Raw genomic sequence first — 26,250 nt, 5'->3', positions numbered from 1 at the left:
AGCTTTTTAAAATTTATTTGAAAGGCAGAGCACAGAGAGATAGAGATTAGATAGATAGATAGGTAGGTAGGTGGATAGATGGATTGATCTTTCATCTGCTGGTTCATACCCCAATTGCCTACAGCAGCGGAGGGCCTGCCAGGCCAAAGCCTGGAACCAGGAACTCCATGTGAGTCTCCATGCGGGTGACAGGGAACCTGCTTCCTCCAGGGTGTGCGTCCTGGATCAGAGGGAGAGGCAGCACTCCAACCCAAGCCCTGCAACACAGGATGCGGGCATCCCAGGCTGCCTGCTCTCCCCCGCCCCCCGCCCCCCGCATTGAACTTTTTTGCAATGTTAGAAATGTGGTACAATCTGCTCTGTTCAGATCTGGCTACGGTCCAGTAACAACAGCCGCAAGCCACACACAGCTGTCGAGGAACTGACATGCGGCTAGTGCAGCCGAAGAGCTGGTCTTTAAGTCCTACTTACTTTTTGAGTCATTTGAATCTCAACAGCAGCATATCTCTGGCGTTCACTGGCCCAGGGAGCCGAGCTTCAGAAGCATTTTTTTTTAATCATTTCAGCAAAGGAGAAGCAAGACAGGGCGCATTACAAGAGAGCAGCTGCTGGGAAGTCTCCTTGGTGATGTCAGGGTTGCTTCGTGTAGGACAGCGGAGCCTGAGAGATCTGTGAATCAGTTCTGGCCTCGCCGCTGAATTGCTGCTGGCACCCTGGGGAAATGAGCTCATCTCTGAGAGGCTCAGTTTCTGTGCCTGTAACTTGGGGACAGTGACACCCACCTCAAAATACGACCAGGGGTGGGGGGAGTGAGTGGAGTGGCAGGTAGAGCACTCAGGGCCGTGCCAGGGTTGACACGTATAGTAAGCGCTCAATAAACCAGCAGACCGTCCTCGCTGGTGAATTTATCATTCACCAAACTCTTGGCTCAGGGCCTGTACAGGGGCAAATCAGAGTGAGGACACAGTTCAAGGACCCAGTTCAAGTCTGGAGTCAGTGCTGGAATCCAGCCGTCGTGTCAACTTCATTAACCCGGAGGTCAAAAATCAAGGGGACCAAGAAAAAAAGATGCAAGACGAGAACAAAGAATTTTTTTTTTTTTCGCTTCAGCCAGATTCTCCAAATGTTAGCATTTCACCACGTTTGCCTGGTTGCTTTCTGTATCTGTCTTTGAATCACAGGAGAGGAAACTGCAGATATGATGTCCTTTACCCTCCGGAGCCTCGGTGTAGAATTCTGAAAAAGGAAAAGGCAGCGAGGTAAGCACAGTGCGGTCACCCAACCCCGGGAAGCTGACCTCTCTCCAGCGCAGTTAGCTCATCTGCAGATCTATTCAGATTGCCTTGTCGCCAGCGGCCCCAGGAATGTCCTAGGCAGCAGAGGGAGATCCCGGCTCGCCTGCGGCCTCTGCTTGCCCGTCTCTCTGCTCTCCCCCAAGCAGGTCCTCGGGCTTTCTGTGACTTCCGCGACATTGACATCTGCGCAGAGTGCAGGCAGTCGGCCGAACGTCCCTGCGCACGGGGCTGTCTGACGCTTCTTCATGATGCCGCTGTGTTCCTCCCCGTGCGTGCTGGCAGCAGGGATGGGAGGCCCATCGCTTGGTGCGAGAGCACAACTTCTGATGACACACATTCCCCGGGAGAAAGAGAACCGAGAAACATGGGGGTGGGGGTGGGCTGGGGACTGCCGCGGCTGGCAGGAGCAACTGCAGTTAGCGTCTGTTCTCAGGAAGCAGAGAAGCAAAAGGGTCGAAGGCAGAGGACTCGGAACAGAGAAGGAGGAACTGACCCCTGGAACGAGCTGAGGCCGTGAAAAAAACAAAACAAAACAAAACAAAACACCACAACCAAAAACGTGGGAGGCGAGCAAACGAGGTTTTAAACTCCTTACTTAAAAAGCGCTCTTGTTTTTCTGACAATAAAAAATAGAATGTGCCCACTGTGGAAAATACAAAAGGTATAAAGAAGAAAACAGCAACTCCCTAAGTGCTCTCGCCAGCTGCCCAGAACCATTGCTAGTGTTCCGGGCAGTTCCGGCCCCCAGAAAGTTTTTCTCGGGCTGCACTTGGAACACAAAACCAAGTGGGGAGAAGCCAGGTCTCTGCTGCTGGGGGGGTGGGGCAGGTTGTGTTGGCACAGGGTGGGAAGCAAGGGCTGCCTGTGCTTCCCCCTCTACTCGTGCGGGACAGGGCCTGTCAGCTAGCGGGGAGGGAGGGCACAGGTCCAGGGGGAGAGACAGCGTCCTTGGGTGCTCCAGAGAGCCCAGCACCATGGTCGCTGTCTGTGCAGAGAAGTCTGTAGCTGGCTGGATGTTTTGTTGGTTTTTAGAAAAATGTGGGTCAGGGTGTGGTGGCTGCAGACCCAGCTGTGTGCACTCCTGGCTCAGGCTGGCGAGGCCCACGAGGCAGGCTGGGGAAAGGCCCAGCCTAAGGGCTGAGAGCAGGAGGCAGGCCCTGGGAACAGGGGCATCCTTCATCCGTTGTATGGTGGCAGCCCCGCCCCCAGGCCTCGTGTCTGGGAGAGGAAGAAGGCCCTGTTCCTGGTCTCAGGGGGCAGTGTCTATGCAGCCACAAGGCTGCAGGCTGGGAGCATTCTCGGCCCTGCAGAGCTGCCCCACTGCAGGAGATGCGGGTGCGTCTTAGCAGGAGTCCCTGGGTCCGCACAGGGCTTCCTGGCCCCTTCCCTGGTCTCTGTGGCCCCTGAAGGCTGGGGTGGATGGGAGGCTGGGAGGCAGTGCTCTTTGAAGGGAGCTCTTCTCAGGTAGCCAAGAGGAGTGTTCCTGCCAACAGTAAAGGCTGACGTGATGACATTTATAGTATGTGTCTCGTGCTCTGTGCGTGTCACCCAAGACAGCCTGTGCAGCCGCCCTGGCCACGGGGAGGCTTCTCTCCTCCTTCTACTTCTCCTCCCAGCCCCCGCTTCATGCAACAGGCAGAGAGACAGATAGGCAGAGCTTGCTTGCATCCACTGGTTCATTCCCCAAATGCCTGCAGTAGCCAGGCCTGGGCTGGGGCCGAAGGCAGGAGCCTAGAATTCAATCCAAGTCTCCCACATGGATGGCAGGAACCCAATCCCTCAGGCTGTCACTGCTGCCTCTCAGAGTCTGCATTAGTAGCAGGAAGCCAAAGGCAGGAGCCAAAGGCAGGGGTTGAACCCGGGCACTGGGATGTGGGGCACAGGCGTCATAGCTGGTGTCAACCACTGGGCCAATACCTGCCCCTCATCCATGGCTTACAGACAAGGAAGTGCAGACTTGGAGGTAAGTGAGGTGGCAGGTGCAGTCAGTGTCCCCAGTCCTCAGCCCATGCCCGCGCATGCCCATGGCTTCCTGCGTGTCACTGCAGAGGATGCTCTCTGGCCTGGGGGTGGGCATTAACACCTCAGTGGTGCCAATCAACCAGCGAGGGGTGGGACTTGTTTGCTCCTGATGAGACAATCTCATATGCTGCAGTGCCAGCATATGAGATGCTGGCACTGCAGGCGGCGGCTTTACGCTACAGCACCGGCCCCATGTCCCCTTTTGAAAAATGAGTCCCAGGGCCAGCGCCGCGGCTCAATAGGCTAATCCTCCGCCTGCGGTGCTGGCACCCCTGGTTCTAGTCCTGGTCGGGGCACTGGATTCTGTCCCAGTTGCTCCTCTTCCAGTCCAGCTCTCTGCTGTGGCCCGGGAGTGCAGTGGAGGATGGCCCAAGTACTTGGGCCCTGCACCCCATGGGAGACCAAGAGAAGCACCTGGCTCCTGGCTTTGGATCAGCGCGGTGCGCCGGCCACAGAGGCTACTGCGGGGTGAACCAACGGCAAAAGAAGACCTTTCTCCCTGTCTCTCTCTTTCACTGTCCACTCTGCCTGTCAAAAGAGAGAGAGAGAGAGAGAGAGAGAGAGAGAGAGAGAGAGAGAGAGAGAGAGAAAGAGTCCCAGGATGGTCATGGGCCAAGAGAGCACGTGTACTGACTTGGTCACTGTGCGATCCTCCACGTCCATTCTCCATCCTCCTCCACTCTGCTGTGTGCCCCAGAGGTTGACCCTTGGCCTTCGTCCCCAGCATACTAATAGTCTAACGCTGTGACGCAATCCAGCCACAACACATAGCAGCCTAAGGCGGCAGGATGGCCGAGCCATCAGTTCCTTGGGTCAGGAGCAGGGTCGCTTAGAGGTGGCCGCTCTGGCTGCTGGGTCTGTGGTGCTCTGAGGGCTCGCCTGGGTCTGTGCCGGCTGTGGGCAGGAGGCCTCCTTCTTCACCCCGTGGATCTCTCCCTTGGGGCTGCTTAAGCGCCCACACAGCATGGCCACTGACTCCCCAGAACGAGCGGTCCAGAAGAGCAAGGCGGACGCCACCCGTCTCTATCTCCTAGATGCTTTCTGCCAGTCCCACAATGGCGTCCATGAGCCAGGCCTATGCAGTGGAGGAAGGAACTTCGCGGGGGCAGGGTCCCCCTGGGAGCTAGGGTGCACCTTGCAGGCTGGCTCTCCAGGAACAGGGGGAGGGCACGAAACGGGGCTGGAGAGGGCGATGAAACCCGGCCCAGCTCAGGTTGGCCGAACTTGGGCCCCAGTCCTGGGAGGGAGACCCTGGCTCCACGGGGGGGCGGTCCGTGTGTGCCGGGAGGGAGTGGAGGCACGCTCTGAGCCATGCCCGCATCCCAGCACACTCTCACCAGAGCGGGGCCATGGTGACACATGGCGAAGATAAGAGCTGCAGAGCCGCAGACAGGAGGAGACCACGGCCAGCCTTGAGGAACTAAGAACGAACCTGCAAGTCCACGGCCACCGGTCTGGGCATAATGGGTGTTTGAGGAGGATCCAGGAGATGTCAGCGGGAGGCTTGGCAGCAGCAGGCCCTGCGGCCCCCAAGACGGTGCCAAGAGACACATTGTGCCGGGATCCATCTGAAAAGGTCAGTTGTTCGAACAGCTTCGTTCAGACACACTGTCTTCCGCACTCGCCACGGGCTCTTCTGGTCCAGGTCTGGGAGTCCAGTTCCCGATCTGTTTTTCAAGTTCATAAAGGCACAGTGACTTGCTAGCATAGGACAAGAAGAGCAGGGAAGGGTTGGGGATTAAAAGAAAAGAGTCAAAAAAAATTTAAAAAAGGAGAGGGTTGACATCACCGGGTGGGCTCTGCAGGCGCGCCACGATTCAGTGGCTCTTGTCTTTGTGACCACGCGTGGAGCAGGGCGTGCCACGTGTGGATCCAGCCATTTGTCTCCCTCTGGCTGGGGTCTAGGGGTGGCCTTGGGCCTTGCAGCTGAGCAGACTCCCAGCTGGACGCCGGAGGCCTGGCCTTATTGGTGAAGTTAGAATCAGTGAACTGCGACTGTACAATGATGTCTTACAGCGGGCAGGAAAATCTTCCGAAGACTTTCCTTGGAAAATGCTTTCCCATGGCTAGGTCCCCGGGGGCTACAGATCTGTGTGTCTGTCTTTGGGAAAGCCCCTGCTGCGCCAGGACTTTAAGATTGTAGGTCAACGTGAAGGTCGCTGGGAATACCGGGGGGAGCCCTCGGGGAGGCCAAGCTGGTGTCTCCTGTGTGAGCTTAGCAGCTGCCAAACGGCATGAGCACCTTCGCGAGCTCATCTGCGCCTGCGCAGCCTGGCTGGCCGGCTGCTGAAGCTTTGCAGTGTCTGTTTCCTCCCCGGCGACCTTCCTGGACACTCTCTGCCCTCCCCTGATGTGGACATCAACAAGGAGGTCCCCGGGGAGGGGGCAGATGTGTGGGAGACATGTGTACCCCAGCTTGCACCCCTTACCTCTGAGAAAGCTGCATTTCCCACAAATGAAACTATTTTTTTATTGCAGAGAGAAGTTCATTTTATAAAGGAAACAAGTTAAAAATATCTGTAAAACCAACAAGCCATTTGGTTGTGCAAATATTCCTAATTTCTTTCTTGTGTGTGTGAAAAATATTTGTTTTCATTTTATTTGAAAGGCAGAGAGACAGAGAGAGAGAGGGCGAAACAGACAGATGGACTGAGATCTTCCATTGGCTGGTTCACTCTCCAAATGCCCGCAAACAGCTGGGCCTGGTCAAAGCCAGGAACCCGGAACTGCATCCATCCAGGTCTCCCACGTGAGTGGCAGGGGCCCACGCGCATGAGCCATCACCTGCTGCCTCCCTGAGATGCGTTAGCGGGAAGTTGGAATTGGCAGTGGAGCTAGGACTCAACGCTGGGCATTCTGATGTGAGATGTGCGCACCCCATCTGCCGTGCCCCAGACACTCCCTGATGTCTATGCCCTCAATTTGTTGCTTCCCAGTGCGTTGTAGACGCCGAGCGTTTGTGTTGAGGACCTGTCATTTGTTGCTCCCCTCAGCCGGGCCTGCGCCCGCTCTGCTCTGCTCCCCACCGTGGGATGCTGAGTCAGCTGGGTCCATCCGATGGGACTGTCTGGAGGGCAGGAGGAGAGGGAGCCAGAGTATTTGCCCTGCACTCCCCCTGCCTTCTGGGTCCTTATGGCTGGAGTGTGCCCCCTCCTGGAGGCCCCAGCATCTGTCCAGGGCCCTCTTATTGCCACCACCCTCTGTGGGGTCCCGTAGCTGTCCCATTACCTTTGGGAATGGTCCCCGGATGTTGCTAGCCACAGGATTCTGCTTCCCCCAAACTGACTTCCCGAATCCTACCTGCAGCTTTGTGTACAGTCTCTTTACTAAATTTCTCACGAATTTCCCTGTTCACGCATGCCATCCCCATCCCCAGGGACCCTGGCTGACACGATGTGAGGTTCAAACTCGTGTTTTGAACAGCATTGTTGAAAGCTCTCGCGTCCACTTCCTCTTTTGAAGGCCTTGGGAAAGACTGAAATTGCTGTCGCTTGAACTTCAAACAGCAGCGCTGGTCTTTGGAGAAGAGCGGCTTTGTGTCTCCCTGCCGTGGGAGTGTCCATGGAGTGGACGGACCCATGGGAGGATGGCTTCATTCCCAAAGGGCCGCCTCTGGGATCTCAGAATAAGTTAACACAGAACGAGAGTGAGAGCGAGAATGAGAGAGAGATGATGCCAGGTCTGTACTTGCCTCTGTTGGGAGCCTCAGGTGGAAGCCAGATCAAGGGTTGAGGTGCAGGAAAGAGATAGGGACGTTGCGTTAGCAGCACATTCCCTGCTTCCAAAGGGATCCTGGGACATGATTCCGGGGAGGGGCGTGTGCTCCAAACTCCAGCGATTTACTAAGAAAACAACCCAGGCTCAGGAGTGAGTCAACACGATCAGTATCGGTAGAACACGCACATCTGCGTACTGCAGTAAGGAACTAGGCAAGGGCGAGCCCACCGTTGTGGAAGGGGGAATAAAGGCTATTCCTTTAGGGTATGACCTCATGAGCTGAGGGGAGCAGGATTCAGCCACATGAGTGGTGCAGCAGAGGGAGGAACCAGACAAGAGACAAAAGGAATCAGCCATGAGAACCTGCCCCCACTTCCTCATTCTTATCAGGAGCAAAAAGCCCTCTGAGAAACCCTTGGGCTGAGGAGGGGTCTGATGTTGGCCCTGGGGAGTTCTCACGGTCCAGAAACCAAAAGCAGAGAGCGGTGGAGCACCTTGGAAGTCAAGGAGGCTGAGATACAAACGGAGCCCCTCTGACCCAGATTGGGGACCACTGGCCACTCCCCCTGGCCCGGCCGCCACTGGGGGCCACTTGGTGGTGATCCTCAGGCTCGGGGCAGGAAGCAAAGCCGCAGCTCCGAGGGGATTCCTAAGGAGGTTATCTTAACAGAGGGGCCGCTCACAGCCAAGTGGGTAGAGCTTGGGGACCCCAGGGGTGTGGCGGCTCACCAGGCACTAGCAGCATGGGGGAGCCCTTCCAGCTTCCGCCTGAAGAGCTGGGGGTGAGAGACTGTTTCCCGGTGCTGGTGAGAGGGGCAGCCTGGAGGGGAACCTGCCTGGCACCCCTGCCAGACCAGAGAGGGGAGAGGGGTCGTAAAACTCTGCATCCTCTCTCCTCACCCCCAGCCTCCGGCCAGGGTCTCCTAGCGGCTGAATCCAACAGGTGCCTGGGCAAAGTACCTGGTAGGATCTGCCGGGACCCCCAGAGGGAGGGGCCAGGCTGGCTGCTTCTACAAAAGCCCTAGGGCTCCAGGCAAGGGGTCCCATGAGGGCTCCCTTCCCAGAGCACGCCTCCAACGGCCCCACTCCTCACTCGAGGCTGCACGCCTCAAAGATTCTCCACTCTGGCCACGAGTTTCCAATTCCAGTGGACCCTGGGGGCCATCAAACCACAGAGCCCACAGCAGGAGGAACGGTGGGCAATTCCTTGGGGAGGGATGTCCAGGTGCAGCCGGGTCCCAGATCTCCCGGGAGAGCACAAAGGCCAATGGGGACCCCAGGGCTGCGGGGGGTGGGGGGGTGGGGGCTGAGACCGATAGGAGACGGACTCTAACATCGAGGGCCTGGGCTACTGCAGATGCCCCATTCCCGGTGGGCTGCAGGGTGTGGTGGCTGAGACCTTGATGGGCAGCTGCTGCTCTGGCCCTCACAGAGGCTGCCGGTCAGCGCAGGGGCGGCCACTAGTTGCTGGCCACACTGGGATCCCACAGGGCCCCTGTGGGCCGGCAGCCTCCTGGGAAGTTCTGATGATTCAACCCCAGTGCCTGGCAGAGGGAGGGAGCCCGTGGGCCCACCAGGCCGGGCCACACAGACCAGTCTTTGTGCCATGTGGCCGACGGGACGTGTAGGCTGTCTGCACCGTCAGCGCCTGCCGGGCCCCAACACAGGCTGTCTTTGTGATGCCCAGGAGCCGGGAGGCGTGGGGGAGGAAGGCCCAGGAGGAGGTTCCCGTGAGGCAGCCCAACTGCTGTGTGTTGGAGGGATGGCCTGCGCACACACACACATCACAGTGGGAGGGTGGCAGGCCAGGGTAGCATGAGGTCTCAGGAGAAGCTTCTTTGGGTCAAGCCAGGGGATTCTACACAGCAGGCAGTTGCCACCTCCAACAGGCAGCCCTCTAGGCTTGCCTTCCTGCATGAACTGAAGGCCCTCCTGGCTTGCCCAGCCCTCAGAGCCTGTGGCTGGGTCTTCAGGGTCTCAGGAGCCAGGGGTTCAGACGCGTGAACGTTCATGTGGTTTGCTCCAGGGAGACTGCGGTCCAGAAAAGGGGTCTGTGGGGATCCATTTCTCACTCGGGACCTGGCGTCGCGGGGCCCAGATCAGCTCCCCCTTGACTGATTTTCCTGGCCTCTCTGACAGCAGGTGCTGTGTAATTATCTCAGATGGGCTTGCCAGGCAGGGCCACCCCACCCCCAGCCGGCTCACAAGCTGAGGGGAGCCTGCACAGGGCTACGCGCTGTGTTGTCACCATCTTGAAATCCTTGCTGGCTTCTGAATGAGGGGCCCACTCGTTGTGCAAGGGGCCGCTCAGCTACAGAGGGGTCCCGTCTCAGACTTGGGGAGGGCATGGGCGTGTGGAGCCACCCCCTCACCTCCGCTCAGCTACAGTCCCCTCAGCACACCACCAGCAAGGGTTCCTTCTGAAGCCGCCTGTAGAGTTATTATTATTATTATTTTAAATGAATTGATGGGGCTGGCGCTGTGGCACAGTAGGTTAATCCTCCACCTGTTGTGCCGGCATCCCACATGGGTGCTGGTTCTAGTCCCGGCTGCTCCTCTTCTGATCCAGCTCCCTGCTACGGCCTGGGAAAGCAGTGGAGGATGGTCCAAGTGCTTGGGCCCCTGTGCCCGCGTGGGAGACCTGGAAGAAGCACCTCGATCCTTCGGATCGGCTCAGCTCCAGCCATTGCGGCCATTCGGGGAGTGAACCAGTGGATGGATGACCTTTCTCTCTGTCTCTCCCTCTCACTGTAACTCTACCTCTCGAATAAACAAATAAAATCTTTTTAAAAAATAAATTGATTCATTAAAATTGTACATGCTTATTGTGGAAATTTTGAAGAACACAGAAAACTACTAAAAAGAAAATGAAAAAATAATTCAGACTCTGTCACTGATGGCTTGCCATTATTGGCATTTTGGTGAGTATATTTTCGATGTGCTGTGTGTGCACTTATATATACGTTTATAGTATTTATCTTCACAGTCACCTTTAGTTACCAATATTTAAAAATATAACTTTATATAATATAAAGTGACATACTATATTATATATTTACATATCATTGTATATAAATGAGATCATAATATCTATGAAAATACTTTTCAAAAGTCTGCGGGAAATGAGATTAAAAATAAATTTATTTGGTGCAAAAATTTTGAAATATTTGTATAGTTTTTTTGTAATACGCATGTTCCAAACACTCTTTGAAGAGCCCTTCTTATTTATTTATTTGAAAGACAGAGTTACAGAGAGAGATATCTTCCATCCGCTGGTTCACTCTCCAAATGGCCACAATGGCCAGGGTTGGGCCAAGTCAAAGCCAGGAGGCAGGAGCTTCTTCCAGGCCTCCCATGTGGGTGGAAGGAGTCCAGTTATTTGGGCCATCTTCTGCTGTTTTCCAGATGCGTTAGCAGGGAGCTGGATTGGAAGTGGAGCAGCCAGGACATGAACTGGCGCCTATACGGGATACCGACACAGCAGATGGTAGCTTAGCTGATGGTGCCACAGCGTCAGCCCCTGAAAATAATTTTTGGTCCAAAATAGACTTATGTTAAAATTTTTTTTTTGTTTATCTGAGAGGCAGAGGGACAAAGAAAGAGCCAGCCAGCCAGAGCTTCCATCTGCTGCTTCGCTTCCCAAATGCCTACAATAGCTGGGGTTGGGCCAGGCTGGGCAGGGACTGGAGCCAGGCACTGGAACCCAAGCCTCCCACAGATCTCCCACACATGTAGCAGGAACATCACCACTTAAGCCGTCACCACTGCTTCCTAGGGTCTGCCTTAGCAGATCTGGAATCAACAGCCAGAGCAGGGAATCGAACCCAGGCTCTCCAGCATGGGGCACAGGTGTCTTAACCACTAGGTTAAAAGGCCTAAACTTATCTTTTAATTCCACTTTTCATGAACTTTTTCAAGTACCCTCGTATACATTGTGTGTGTGTGTGTGTGTGTGTGTGTATGTCTGTGTAAACTTTTGGAAAGTTCAAAGTCTCGGACATACGGATTCACCTTGCTAATATTTTGACAACTGCATGGAATTCCATTGCATTTATAAACATCATAAATGACTTAACTAGTCATTGACTTAAAAGTCAATGCTTGGGGCCGGCGCCACGGCTCACTAGGCTAATCCTCCACCTAGCGGTGCCGGCACACCGGGTTCTAGTCCCGGTCCGGGCGCTGGATTCTGTCCCGGTTGCCCCTCTTCCAGGCCAGCTCTCTGCTGTGGCCAGGGAGTGCAGTGGAGGATGGCCCAGGTGCTTGGGCCCTGCACCCCATGGGAGACCAGGAAAAGCACCTGGCTCCTGGCTCCTGCCATTGGATCAGCGCGGTGCGCCGGCCGCAGCGCGCCGGCTGCGGCGGCCATTGGAGGGTGAACCAACGGCAAAAGGAAGACCTTTCTCTCTCTCTCTCTCTCTCTCTCTCTCTCACTGTCCACTCTGCTTGTCAAAAAAAAAAAAAAAAAAAAAAAAAGTCAATGCTTGGGGCTGGCGCCGTGGCTCACTAGGCTAATCCTCCACCTGCGGCGCCGGCACCCCGGGTTCTAGTCCCGGTTGGGGCGTCGGATTCTGTCCCGGTTGCTCCTCCTCCAGTCCAGCTCTCTACTGTGGCCTGGGAAGGCAGTGGAGGATGGCCAAGGTCCTTGGGCCCTGCACCCGCATGGGAGACCCAGAGGAAGCACCTGGCTCCTGGCTCCAGATCGGTGCAGTGAGCCAGCCTAGCGGCCATTTGGGGGGTGAACCAACAGAAAGAAGACCTTTCTCTCTGTCTCTCTCTCTCACTAACTCTGTGGAAAAAAAAAAAAGCCAATGCTTGGGGCCGGCTCTGTGGCACAGCAGGTTAAAGCCCCATCCTGCTGCACTGGTATCCCATATGGGTGCCAGATCGAGTCCTGGCTGCTCCTCTTCTGATCCAGCTCTCTCTTATGGCCTGGGAAAGCAGTATAAGATGGCCCAAGTCCTTGGGCCCCTGCACCCATGTAGGAGACCGGGAAGAAGATCCTGACTCCTAGCTTCGGATCAGCTCAGCTCCAGTCATTGTGGCCACTTGGGGAGTGAACCAGCAGATGGAAGACCTCTCTCTCTCTTTCTCTCTCTCTCTCTCTCTCTGCGTAATTCTGACTTTCAAATAAATAAAATAAGTCTTTAAAAAAAGAAAAAGTCAATGTTTTATGGCTGGTATTATGGAGCAGCTGCTATATCCCATGTCAGAGTGCTTAGGATCAAGTACCACCTCCTCTTCTGATTCAGTTTCCTGCTAATGCACTTGGAAGGCAACAGAAGATCACCCAAGTACTTGGGTTCCTGCCATTCTAGTGGGAGACCCAGACGGAGTTCCTGGCTCCTTGCTTTGACCTGACCCAACCTTAGCTGTTGAGACCATTTGGGGAGTAAACCAGTAGATAAAAGCACTCTCTATATATCTGTCTTTCTTCTCTCTATCATCTGCCTTTCAAATAAATAAACCTCTTTTTAGAAGATTTATTATTTTATTCACTTGAAAGGCAGAATTACAGAGGGAGAGACAGAGAGAACTTCCATCTGCTGGTTCCCTCCCCAGATGGTTGTAATGGCCAGGGTTGGGCCAGGCTGACGCCAGGAGCCTGGAACTTCACCCAGCTCTCCCACATGGATGGCAGGCCCCCAAGCACTTGGGCCGTCTTGCTCTGTTTTACCAGGTGCATTAGCAGGGAGCGCCATCAGAAGCAGAGCAGCCGGGACTCAAAACTGTGCTCCTATGGGATGATAGGGTTGCAGGCAGCGGCTTAAACCGCTTTGCCACAACTCGGGCCCCCTCTACTGAGTTTTTACAAATGCAGATCTCCGTGTAGAGGGGTTTGCGATGGACACCTGTCTGGATTTGCTGGCCCTCCCTGCCTGCCCCAGCACTGCAGGATTTTGTGATGGATACAGGGACATTTGCCATCTCCTCTTCCTGTCCTGGCATTTTCCCCTTTGGTCCCCAGATGGCTGGCTGTGCTTTTGCTCTTTCAAGCCTGGTCAGCCACCCCTGCTTCTGGAAACTCGCTCTTCTCTTGCCCTGTGGGCTCCCCCAGGCCCCACCTGGCTGGTTGCTCTGACTCCGTGTAGCTCCTCCTTCTGTCAGTGACTTTTGACACTGAGAGTCTTCAAGTTTCCTTCTGCATGATCATCTCTGCTCTCTGAACTCTCGATCATTAGGTGGTGCCATCCACAACCACGGCTTAAATGCCATCCAGTGTTGACAGTGCCCCAGCCAGCTTGCATAATCTCAAAAACCCAACCTCACCAAAAGCCAGGAACTGCAGCCTGCTCTAACCTCCTTCCCCTCCCGCAGACCATGTGGAAGCCTGGGATCATCCTTGGCTTCTCCATCCAGTTCATCACCAGGCCCCACAGAGTCTATCTTCAAGTCAGATCTTTGCTACACGCTGTATTGAGGTAGGGTTGACACGCCAGCAGCTGTAGCTATTTCATGTATACAGCTTAATGCCTTTGGAGCTAAGTGTACACCTGTGAAACCATCGATCAACGCCACAAACATCTCCATCACTTCCAACAGTTCCCTCCCACGTCTTTTGTGTGTGTGTGTGTGTGTGTGTGTGTTTTTGCTTTCCTCGTTCCTTTGTGGTTAGAGCACTGAACATAGATATGCCCTGTTAGTAACATTTTAATTGTACAATACAGTGTCTTTTCTCCACAGACCTGTGTTGCATGGGGGAGTTCCAGAATTTCTTCACTTTGAGTAACTGAAACTTTGCATGCTTTGGTCAACATCATCTCATTTCACCTCTCCCAGCCCCTGGCAACCACCATTCTGTTATCTGCTCTGATGAGTTTGACTTTTTTTTTTTTTTTAATTATTTATTTGAGTGGCAGAGAGGGACTGGGGTCATGGCGTAGTGGGTAAAGCCACCACCTGTGATGCCGGCTGAGGACTGCATTTATTATCATAAATACTGTATGCACATACAATTTCTTTATCCAGTCATCTGCTGATGGACATTTGGATTGGCTCCATATCTCATCTTTTGTGAATGATACTGCAGTGGGCATGGGCATGCAGATCTCTTGTCAATATCTCAATTTCAGTTCCTTCCAAAATAAATCTTTTTTTAAAGGTTTATTTATTATTTGAAAGGCAGAGTTACAGAGAGGCAGAGAGAGAGAGAGGTTTTCCATCTGCTGGCTCACTTTCCAAATGGCTACAGCTGTGCCGATCTGAAGCCAGGAGCCAGGAGCTTCTTCTGGGTCTCCCACGTGGGTGCAGGGGCCCAAGGATTTGGGCCATCTTTTACGACTTTCCCAGGCCACAGCAGAGACTTGGATCAGAAGTGAAGCAGCTGGGACTCAAACCGGCACCCAAATGGGATGCCGGCACTACAGGCAGCAGCTTTACCCACTATGCTACAGCGCTGGCCCCCAAAATCTTAAACCTTTCTGTTTTCTCTTTACACATAAGGCCACCACTCTTGCCCATAGGATTCATACAATATACCATCCCTCTTATCAGCAGGGGTACATTCTAAGACTCCCACTGGATGCCTGGAACCACAGAGAGTAGCAAACCTTAGCTATACTCTGTTTCCCACCCCCTAGCACATCCATACTTATCATACTTACTTAATTCACACACATACTTAATTTACACAATAGGCACAGGAACAGATAAAGAGTAATAATAAAATAGACCAATTATAATATTCTGCCACATCTTATGGGCCTGTCCTCTCCTTTCTTCTCATGATCCTGGGAGATGATACAATGCCCATGGGGTGAGCTGTAGCGGGACGAATGGGTGAAGGTCACTTGAATCCAAGCTCTGTGGGACTCCTGCAAACGATGCAGTCACCACCGCCATGGCCGAACAAAGGGCTCATTGGGCCCTTGGGGTGGGATGGAGCAGGGCACCTGCAGGCTTTAGTGCACGACTTAGAACTCGTGAGCTAGTTCTCAAATTTCCCATTTAATACATTTTTAAGAGATTTATTTTATGTGGTTTAAAGAGTTACAGAGAGAGAGAGAGAGAGAGAGAGAGACCTTCCATCCACTGGTTCACTCCTTGAATAGCTATAACAGCCAGGGCTGGGCCAGGCTGAAGCCAGAAACCAGGAGGGGCTTCAGTACTTGGACATCCTCCGCTGCTTTCCCAGGCCATTAGCATAGAGCTACCAGGACTCAAACCGACACCCATATGGGATGCAAGCATTGCAGGCAACAGCCTAGCCTGCTGTGCTACACAGTGCCAGCCCAGCCCCCCCTCCCCATTTAATATTTTCATATCATGTTGACCACACATAACCAAAACCATAGAAAATAAAATCATGGCTATGAAGGGACTAAAAATGATTGCTGGTGTATGTGTAATTCCATTGTGATTGCGAGTCCTGGCCTGCTCCAGTGCCCCTGCTCCCTCTGACCTAACCCCTGCTAGGGGAGTCCCACTGTGTGGACTCAGAGTGCACCAGGAGAATCCTACCTGCCTTCTCCCATGTTCCGCTCCTGCAGCATCTGGGAGTAGTGGGGGTGGGGAGCGAGGACCCGCCCAGCTCAGGCAGAGCCGCCTGTCTGTCCTGCTCTCACCACCGCTGCTAGGATGCAGATGTTTGTGCTCTGATACTGTCAGTGAGACTCACTCCAGGGCTCTGATTTTAAGGATGGAAGGGGCTGGTATCTGGGAGGGTCCCAGCCTTCGCAGTATCTCGTGGACACAGGAGGGGACCCGGCAGGAGCGGGGTCATTGGACAGGAACCGTGCCCTCTCTGAGCAGAATCTTTTTGCACTGCCACGTTTCAGACCATCCTGGGATTTCCAAGGAGACACTCTGGCCTTGGGGCTGGTGCAGCCGTGTGGGGGTGTGGACACCCATGTGTGCAAACACCTGTTGCCCACGCAGGACAAAGTCCAGATGCTGCGTCCAGAGACAGCCTTGCTCCTCCTCCTCTGTCTCCCCAGCAGACTGGGTGCCAAGTCTGGAAGCAGAAAGAGCTGGCAGTTTGGGCTGGAGGAGGACCCCGTGCCCAGGACAGAGTCTGTGTGTGGGGAGGCATCTTCTGCAGCAGCGCCACGGGCCAAAGCTCTTCACCTGCTGTTCAGGAAGAGCACATGGGACCGGCCCCGCCCATCCATGTGGGTGGGGCTCCTCGGAGGTCCCCTGCTGCCCATCACCTCGGCTGTTTCCCCTCTTTCCATACCACCTCGTGGTCATCTCTCCCATTCCTCCCCAACCTGGCATACAGATGGTGCCCAGTAAGTGCTCAATGAAAAAAAAACACAGGATGCAGAATCTGCCTGCCTTTGAGGTGTCAGGACTAGATCCCCCAGCCTCTTGCTTCCTGTGCCAATTCTAAAATAAAACCTTAGTCCCCATCCTGCAAACAAGGTCCTACTGGTCTACCCCAGTGTCCTAAAGATAAGTAAGGCTCTGCCCTGACTCGGTGCCAGGCCGTGTACCTGTGTTGTATCTCACCTCCAAGACAAGCCTGGGAGGCGGGTCCTGGGTCAGTCACCCCCATATTGCAGGTGGAGAGGGTGAGGACCAGAGAGATTAAGTAACTCGCGCAGAGCCATACAGTGGGAGAGCAGTGTACACCAGGGATTTGAATCCAGACCCTTCGGACCCCCCTGAGGGTTTGCGAGGGCCCCTAAACGGGAGGAAGGTGGGTTTGGAGGGCATGGGGGGCAAGGGAGGTGTGTGTGAGCCTGTGCGTGTGCGTGTGCCAGTGTGTGTGTGTGTGTGTGTGTGCTTGTGTGCGTGTGGTGGGCAGGCAGAGGTGGCTGCGGAGACAGGCGCAGAGGACCAGGCGCAGGCGGAGCCCGCGAGCTAGCGGGGAGGTGGGGCTCGGCGCAGCCCGGGGAGCAGGGCCAGGCCTCGCTTAGGACGCTAATGAGAAGCAGATGGAGGAGATGGCCGGAAGCCCGGCCCTGCGACGTGGCGTCCTGCGGCCAGCCCCGGGCGGACCCCTCCGTGGCGTGCCAGCCGAGAAGGTGCGCTCCAATGGCAGCTGGCGCGCGGTGCTGGCGACTGCAGCGAGGCGCGGGACCCAGGAGGGTGTTGCTCCCTCGCTTGCCCTGCCGGGCGGGGAGGCTCAAACCTTGCTCTGCGAGGGCCGGGGCTGGGTGCGGCGGTGACAGCTGCGTGTGCCCAGCACCTTGAAGGACACTTAAGCACCGCAGCCCGACGGCTGTGCCGGTAGGTCTCAGATCAGCCGTGGGTGTGACCCTCAGCCCCTCTCCTTAGCAGCTCAGCAGAGAGCCCTTAACCTCTTCGAGCTTTGATTTCAAAGTGGGGATTCCAGGAGTACTTTAGGAAGGGCGTTTTGGCGCTCCCATACAGTATTTATTTAGCACTTACTGTATACTGGCCTTTTTTTTTTTTTTCCCCAGAGCTTTACTTTTTTACATACACATTGAATTTGTGCCACAAACCACTGAGCCAGGACTGCTATTGCTCCTGTGCTATGGGGGAAGAGACTGATGCCCAGAGAGGTTAAGCAACCTGCCCAGGGTCGTAGCCAGGAGGAGGCAGAGCCAGGCTTCAGACAGTTTGAGCTCGGCTCTGAAGCCATCACCACTTGCTGCCTCTGAAAGGGGAGGCGCTTAGCACAGTGCCTGGCTCCATACAATGTGGTCATTGACGGGCCGGCGCTGTGGCACACCAGGTTAAGCCACCATCTGCAGCACCAGCATCCCATATGGGCCCAGTTTGAGTTCCGGCTGCTCTGCTTCTGGTCCAGCTCTCTGTTATGGCCTGGGAAAGCAGCGGAAGATGGCCCAAATCCTTGGACCCCTGCACTCATGTGGGAGACCTGGAAGAAGCTCCTGGCTCCTGGCTTTAGCCTGACCCAGCTCTGGCCATTGCGGCCATTTGGGGAGTGAAACAACGGATGGACGATTTCTCTCTCTCTCTCTCTCTCTCTGTCACTCCTCCTAAAATAAAATCTTTGGGGAAAAAAAGTGAAATGATGACATTGTGTATCATTCATTGATTCATTCTTTCATTCAACAACTGTCCTATGTCCTTGCCTAAAATGTAGGCAGAGTAGGGAAGACCAGGACTCCAAGTCCATCATACTCCTGGTAGCCTGTTTAAGGGTGACAAGTGGAGCGCCCATTCACATGGTGGCCGGTTTAAGGACAAGAAGCAGAGCGCCCGTTCTTGTGAACTTGAGGACCAGGGGTTCCCTGTAGGAAACCTAATTTCAGGTGACACTGCTGCACAATCTCCTGGCAGTGGGGCTTTCCAGGCACCCTGGGGCCCTGACCTCCCTGCAGAACGCCTCTGCTCAACGCCCTGAGCTGTTGCTCCCCTAAACCCAGCGTGCAACAGCCTCCACATTGCCATGGTAACAACAGGAGACCCATTCTCTGTTCTCTTCCCACTCCAGGGTCAATACCGCCTGACCATGGCTGGATCCTTGTGAGTTCAGACTCTGTTCCCCTCTTATGAGGGGTGGGGTCATCTGGCTGTCTCTTCATCCCAGCCAGGGGAGGGGCCGGGAGGAAGGGACCCCCAAACTGTCTACCAGGAGCCAGTGGAGGACCTGCAGCCCCCAGCACCCGTTTCACCTGTCTCTCTTTACACTGCCTTTACTTTCTTCTCTTACCTCTTTCTCCCAAGGTGTTAAGCTGAGAGCCACAATCACAAGCCATGAGGGTGTTCCGGCCCCGCCCCCCTTCCTTCACGAATCTGCCTTTCAGGGCAGACAGGCTCACTCTGCCAGCAGAATGACCAGGCTCCTGCTGCCTCCCCACTTCTGTGCACGCCCACCCCCCACGTCAGCCCTGAAAATCCAGACAACCTCCGTCTCTGCCAAGGGATCCTCTGAGTGTAGCTTTTACTGTCCCTTTCATCCATCTGCTCACCTCCCCTAATATTTTAAAAAAATATTTATTTATTTATTTGAGAGAGAGAGAGACAGAGACAGAGACAGAGAGGTCTTCCATCTGCTGGTTCACTCCCCAGTTGGCTGCAATAGCCAGAGCTGCGGCAATCCGAAGCCAGGAGCCAGGAGTTTCTTCTGGGTCTCCCATGTGGGTGCAGGGGCCCAAGGACTTGGGCCATTTTCCACTGCTTTTCCAGGCCATTAGCAGAGAGCTGGAGCAGCCGGGACACAAACCAGCCCCATATGGGATGCCGGTGCCACAGGCAGGGGCTTAGCCTACTACACCACAGTGCCAGTCCCTCATCTCCCCTAATATTGTCGTGAAAAGTTAGTGAAAAGCTTTCGAATGGGCACAACAAATAAAATGGTCACTGATGTCCAGTCTAGGTCACTCTCTGGGTCATCTCTACCTTTCTATGTATTTGAACTGTGTTACAATTCCATCATAGAAAAATGATCATGATGCTAATATTCGTGTTCAGATAATGCAAATGGACTGTGTCCAGTGGAATGCAATTGATTATTGCTTTGTGGGTCAGGTGTTCCTGCATCTGGTATAAATTGGTTTTGGCATTCCGCTGATCTAGGAAGGTTTCTCAAAGAGTCCATGGAGGCATAGATGCTTGACCTAGTGTTTAAGATGTCGGTTTAGACCCTATATCCTGTATCGTGGGGCATGGGTTCAATTCCTGCCTTTGACTCCTGATTCCAGCTTTCTGTTGGTGCAGACCCTGGGAGGCTGCAGTGATGGATGAAGTCACTGGGTCTCTGTCACCATATGGGAGACCAGGATGCAGGTCCTGCTTGCTGGCTTCAGCATAGTCCAGCCTCACTGTCTGTCTCTTGAATAAATATAAGTTTTGAAGTTTGTGGAAAATGGAAAGAAAAGATACATTGATTTTGATGCAATTGTTTTTTTAAAAAATTCTTTCATATGAGAGACCTTCAAAAATTCATGAAAATTTAATTTTATGAAAATACTATGCTTGGATTTCAAAGTCCTTTTATGCCAAAATAAGCTTTCAATTCTACTTTTCCAAAAACTTTTTGAAGTACCTTCATTTACGTTTGGTTCTTGGAATTCTCCTGTGCACTATTAGAACATCTTGACTAGTTCTCTGATTAATTTATGAATTAAATAAAATAGTTATATTTTTATAAGGGTCCTAATTCTGCCTTCCCCCTGAAATTTTTCTGTAGTGTTATTATTTCACTCTTTTTTCCTAAGACTTTATTTATTTGAAAGGCAGAATTGCAGCAAGAGAGGAAGAGATGGACAGGGAGAGAGATCTCCCATTCTCTGGTTCACTCCCCAAATGGCCTCAATGGCCAGGGCTGGGCCAGGCTGAAGCCAGGAGCCAAGAGTTCCATCCTGGTCTCCCACATGGGTGGCAAAGACTCAAGCCCTTGGGCCACCTTTTGCTGCTTTCCCAGGCACATTAGCAGGGAGCTGTATTGACAGTGGAGCAGCTGGCAGGGCTGGCGCTGTGGCGCAGTGGGTTAACACCCTGGCCTGAAGTGCCGGCATTCCATATGGGTGCCAGTTCTAGTCACAGCTGCTCCTCTTCCCATCCAGCTCCCTGCTATGGCCTGGGAAAACAGTAGAAAATGGCTCAAGTCCTTGGGCCCCTGCACCCCCATGGGAGACCTGGAGGAAGCTCCTGGCTCCTGGCTTCGGATCAGTGCAGCTCCGGCTGTGGCGGCCAATTGGGGAGTGAACCAGTGAATGGAAGACCTCTCTCTCTGCCTCTCCTTCTCTCCCTATGTCTCTACCTCTCTCTGTAACTCTGGCTTTCAAATAGATAAAATAAATCTTTAAAAAAAATAAAAAAGAAAGTGGAGCAGCTGGGACTGGGAACTGGCACTCATACGGGATGCCACTGTCACAAGCAGTGACAACCCCCTGGACCACAGCACAGGCCCCAATTATTTCACTCAAATCTTAAGAAAATAAAGGTTTTGCACATTCTAACAGTCAATGTTTTGGGGAGCAAGCAACAGAAATCAACCGTAGCTCATATTAAAAAAGAACCTGCTGGGAGATTACCGGTCGTCTTGCAGAAGCTACAGAAAGTCCAAAGACGTGGGCTTGGGACATGGATGAAGGCCATGGACACTTCGTGGGCAGGGACTACAGGCAGAGATGCCACAGGGCTGGGCTGGTTCAGAAACCCTCCCTGAACACTGCCCTGGCTGGACATTGCTGCTGCTGACCTCCAGCCAACCACCTCCGTCACCAGCCCAGAATGGGTGCTATGAGGTCCCCGAGTGTTTCCAGCTCTGGCTCAAGACAGAGCCTCTGGGCGGGACTGTCCAGGTGTCTGTGCAGAGCTCTGTGAATACCCTTCTCTTGCCTCCTGGAACAGCGCGCTGGGGCTGTCCCACCAAGATGCACACAGGGGGCGCAGCTGTGCAGTGGTCTCGGTCTTCTAAGTGGCCTGCTGCCACATACAGTAAGGAGTGGGTCATTTCGGACCTTGCGCAGGCTCCGAACAGGATGCCGGGGGAACATACAGAACTAGACGATGTGCAAGCCGGATAGGATCGCACGCAGCAGCCGCCGCCACCTGGGGCACCTCTCACCTCATGCCCGGAGACTCCGGACTGCAGGAGCCGGAAGGTGCTGTGTGGCCTGGAAGATGGTCACGGTCTTGCGGTGTGGTCTGGAGATTGTCGAACAAACGCTCCTGAAACGGGGTCCGCCCACTTACCCGGCTCTGGTTGTCGTCGCTGGTGGGAGGGAATGGCCATTGGCTGACTGAGGCCAGAGCATCCTGAGTGGCGTCTGGTTTCTCCGCTGCTTCCCAGTTTCCCTGGCATCAGTCCTCTGTGTTCTGCTGACGTGGCCGCAGAGAGCTGGCAGGCAGCGTTTCCTGAGCGGCCGCTTGCAGAACTGAAACCTTGCCCTTGCGAATCCTGTGCAAGGCGCAGCTGTGAAGAGGGGCGAGCGCCAGGCCAAGGGCAGCCTTCCAGCAGCCTCTGGAGACCCAAAGGCTGGGGTGCCATGAGCTTGGTCCAGGGGATGCCTAGCCCGCAGCTCCAACGCGTCCCCTGTCACAGGCCCTTTGCCATCTCTGTGCTGGGTGGTTGACCTCCATTCTCCCTCTCCTGTTTCTTCGTTCTCTCCCTCCCATACCCTCATTTCCACAAGGCAGGGAGACTGCAGCTGGGACCCAGGGTGACTCTGCTCACCTTGGGGACAGCAAGGTCCCACACTTATTGGCCCCCAGCCTGCACGTATGGTGGTGTGCCGTGGGGGTGAAGGTAAAGCACATGGCCTCCTCTGCAGCGGGAGGTCCTTGTGGTCAGCACAGGTGCTTCAGAAAGGTGAGGGGGGAGCCGGGTGTCCCGGCTGTCTGTCCCCTGTGCAGGGGACTTGCTCTTCTCTGTCCTGGCGGCCCCTCCCAATGGACCAGCTACACCCGTGGGCACTGCCCTCCCTCCCTGGGGGACGAGGTGCATGCCCCACCATCACTCTGCTCCTGGAGCCTCTTGGGGACTCAGTTTCTCCATTAGTAAAATGGGAATGATGAGAGAATCCACATCCTGGGGCTGTGACATCACACGGCTTTTGTTGCGGGTTGCTCTTGCCTGTCGTCGTCGTCGTTGTCGTCTTCTTCTTCTTTTTAAGGTTTTATTCATTTGATATGCAGAGTTCCAGAGAGAGAGGGACAGATGGAAAAATATCTTCCATCCACTGGTTTATGCCCCAGATGGCTGCAGTGGCTTAGGCTGTGCAGACTGAAGCCAGAAGTTTCATCGGGTCTCCCACATGGGTGCAGGGGCCCAAGCTCTTGGGCCATCTTTCTCTGATTTCCCAGGCTCATTAGCAGGGAGTTGGATTTGCAGTGGAGGAGCAGCCAGGACCCGAACTGGCGCCCATATGGGATGCTGGCATCACAGGAGGTGGCTTAGCCTGTGTGCCACAATGCTGGCCTCATTACCCATCTTGTTCTGAACATCCGGGTGCTGTTTGGGTGAGACGTGTCATCTTCAAGAACCTCCAACAGGGGTCCTCTTGCCCATCTGCTGAGGCATCCTGAAGGCATTGCTTAGAAGGAGGTGCTGTGGTTTAACAGTGTGGAAGCCAAATCCCCACTCTGGGAGCGCTGGCAGGAGGGGCCTTCTCACCCCTGTAGGAGAGGCAGCCCAGCTCAGTTGCCTTTCTGCCCTCTGCCGTGTAAGGAGGCAGCGTCCTCAGAAGGCAGGGACCAGGCCTTCTCCAGACCCTGAACCCACCAGCACCTTGATCTTGGACACCTTGCTTTGTGAGAAATGATTTTCTGATCCTTATGAATTGCCCGGGCTGTGGTATTTCATTACAGCAGCACAAAAGGACTGAGGCTGGGTGACTGAACCCAGATGATTCGAACCCGTTTCCCAAAAGCATGGCATCAGTCAGCGTTGCCCTGGGAGTGTGAGTCTCCTAAGGACGCTTAGGAAAGTCAGACCCTCCATGTGGCATTGTGGGAGCCAGCACCGGCACCTCCCGGCTGAAAGGAACAGCCAGCTGCCCTAATGTTATGCAAATAGGTGCTCCAGGCTTGGAATAAAAATTCCAGCGAAAGCATCCTGCAGATTCCAAAAATGCTGGGTGGCCAAGAGCGGGAAGGGGGAGGGAAGACAACGTGTCCAGGAGACTCCAGAGGACTCAAAAGGTGGCTTCAACGACAAAGACGGAGACCCTGAGAGCAAGCATGGATTGGAAGAGTTGGAATGAAATTGAGTCACGGAATAAGGGCAAAGAATGCAGCTTTCCTGCGTTAATTCGTTGTTTCCCATAATGTGTGTCCAGAAGCCTGTCTGGTAAGAAAGACTGGAAACGTTTTAGACACATATTTAACTCTTTCATCCACTTTGCAAAAAGGTTATATACTCGAGCAGGGATGTTTTGAGTGGGGAGCGATCACATTTTGGGGTGTCTTAGATGTGCCACAGCAGATGCTGTGGATGCTTTTTTGGAAGTCTTGACACCCCCAACTGCTTGAGCTTGTAACTCTGCCCCAGGGCTTCTGCACTGGCGATGGCCACAAGTCCCAGGGCGCTGGCGTTGTGCACCCCACGCACATCCCCAACCAATGACTGACGGGCTTGGGATTTCCATTCTGCAGCCCTGGGACGGCCGTGGGCTCAGAGCCTAAGCCACTGCTTGGGGCGCCAGCATCCCAGATCAGAGCGCCTGGGTTGGTGTCCTGGCTCAGTTCTTGACTCCAGATTCCTGCTAATGTGCAGCCTGGGAGGCAGTGGTGATGGCCCGTGGAGACTTGGATTGCGTTCCTGGGTCCCGGACATTTGGGGAGTGAAGCAGTCTCTCTCTGTCTGCTACTCAAGAAAGAAGCAGAGAAAGAAAGAAAGAAAGAAGAAAGGAAACTCCACAGCTCCCTCATTCCAGGATAAGGAGATGCTGAACTCTTTATGGAAAAATAGAATTAAAGGCTAAATTTATCTTGGTGCAAAAAAAAAAAAATGAAATCCTTGCATAGTTTTTCATAATACTCGTTTTCCATGAACTGTGTGGTCCGCACTGGCTTCCCAATTTCCTTAGGGGCAACCGTGTGGCTCCAGTGGCCCCGGTAGTCTCTTGCTCCACACTGCACTCCTCCCTGGCTGCCCTCTGTTCTCTGCCTGCCCTGCTGGCACTGCCAAGTCTCCCTCTATAGAAAGTGGATGGATTCAGATCCCTGTGCCAGTCTGCTCTTAAGAAAGCAAACCTGCAGCAGGCATATATGATAATGAATAGTGATTACGATCGCTCTCATCATGATTTTGATAAAGATCAGGGAAAAGAAGTGACTGTTGTGGGTTCTCTGACCCCAGAGCTTGTGGGAGTCAGATTGGTGGGGTTCTGCTCAGGAAGGGGGGCATCTGACTGTCCGTGTCAAAGTGATATCTCCCTCCCTCCCTCTCTCTCTCTCTCAATTATATGCTTGAGCAGCTAAGCCAAAATTGGTCCATCTCGAGCAATTAAAAGCTTCCTTTGCCAGACCTTGGGGATTTCTTTCTGATCAATGAGAAAAACACCGCAGCTGGAAACCAGCCAAACCTGAGAACAGGGTAATCACACCGAGCTGCCTAGATGGACCCAATGAAACTGGCTTCTATTTGAGATGTCTTAATTTTATTTTTATTTTTGAAAGGGGATGAGAGAGAGAGTGCTTTTGCATCCACTGGTTCATTCCCCAACTGCCCATAACAGTGGGGCAGTGGGAGTTGGGCAAAGGCAAAAGCCAGGAGCCCAGGAACTCCATCTGGTCTCCCATCTGGGTGGCAGGGGTCCAAGTACTTGAGTCGTCACCTGCTACTTCCAGGGTGTGCATTAGCAGGAAGCTGGATTAGAAAGGAAGTGGCACTCTGATGGGAGAGGCTTGCATCCCAAGTGGCATCTTAACTGCTGCACCAAATGCCTGCCCCTTCCCATATGTCTTTAGAAGATCCTTATGGAGGATTTAGACACATCAGAGTACCTGGGTTCAGTTCCTGGCCCCAGCTCCTGCCTTTGTGCCTGCCAATGCAGACCCTGGGAGCCAAGTGACTGGGGTCTTGCCACACCTTGTGGGAGACCTGGGTGGAGTTCCCAGCTGAGCCCATTCCTGTCTGTTATGGGGGAGTTGTCCAGCAGATGGGGACTGTCTATGACTCTCTCCCTCTCTCTCTCTGCCTTTCAAATAAATAAATCATTCTTGTTTGCCAACATGGAGTGAGAAGAAAATTCTCATTAGTTTTCCAGCCCTTTTGTCTTCAGTTTGGGATGTATTTGTGAAAATGTGTATGGAGCACCACTTTTCAACTCAGAAAGCATGGTGAGATGTTTGTTATTTTATTTATGATTTATAGTAAAATAATAACAAAAATCCCATAACATGCGGTTGCAATGTGCTGGTCTCTGTGCTCAGAGCTGTGCATGCATTGTCCCTGCTGACTTTAATGATACCAAGGACTAGTCATGGTTTTCTCTGATTTATTGATTCAGCTCTGCAGGCTCAGAGAGGTCAAGGAACTTGTCTGAGATCACACAGCCAGAAAATAGTAGAAGAAGGCTGCACACCCAGGCGGTCAGACCTTAGAGCCAGGGTTCTTAACCATGGAAAGGACAATGTGGCAGCCTCCACGGCCCCATGGGCACCTTGACTTACCTTCCCCCAGGTGTTTTTTTTTTTTTTTTTTTTGACAGGCAGAGTGGACAGTGAGAGAGAGAGACAGAGAAAAAGGTCTTCCTGGGGCTGGCGCCGCGGCTCACTAGGCTAATCCTCTGCCTTGCGGCACCGGCACACCGGGTTCTAGTCCCGGTCGGGGCGCCGGATTCTGTCCCAGTTGCCCCTCTGCCAGGCCAGCTCTCTGCTGTGGCCAGGG

At 53.8% G+C, this 26,250-nt stretch overlaps 1 long non-coding RNA gene across 1 annotated transcript; it reads right to left on the bottom strand.

Annotated features, from left to right (window-relative positions):
* Nucleotides 1-21,795, bottom strand: LOC108176628 (uncharacterized). Its single transcript, XR_001793303.4, has 3 exons — nucleotides 21,612-21,795; nucleotides 4,750-4,984; nucleotides 1-1,236 (listed from the first exon to the last, which is right to left on the bottom strand). It is a non-coding gene; the product is annotated as an uncharacterized LOC108176628 (long non-coding RNA).
* Nucleotides 21,796-26,250: the final 4,455 nt, after the last annotated feature.

Source organism: Oryctolagus cuniculus, chromosome 11 (genome assembly GCF_051225735.1).
Source record: "Oryctolagus cuniculus isolate XC-2025 breed Fujian yellow rabbit chromosome 11, ASM5122573v1, whole genome shotgun sequence".
Lineage (NCBI taxonomy): Eukaryota > Metazoa > Chordata > Mammalia > Lagomorpha > Leporidae > Oryctolagus > Oryctolagus cuniculus.
The sequence above is the reverse complement of the archived record's forward strand: the minus strand, read 5'-3'. Positions and strand labels throughout refer to the sequence as shown.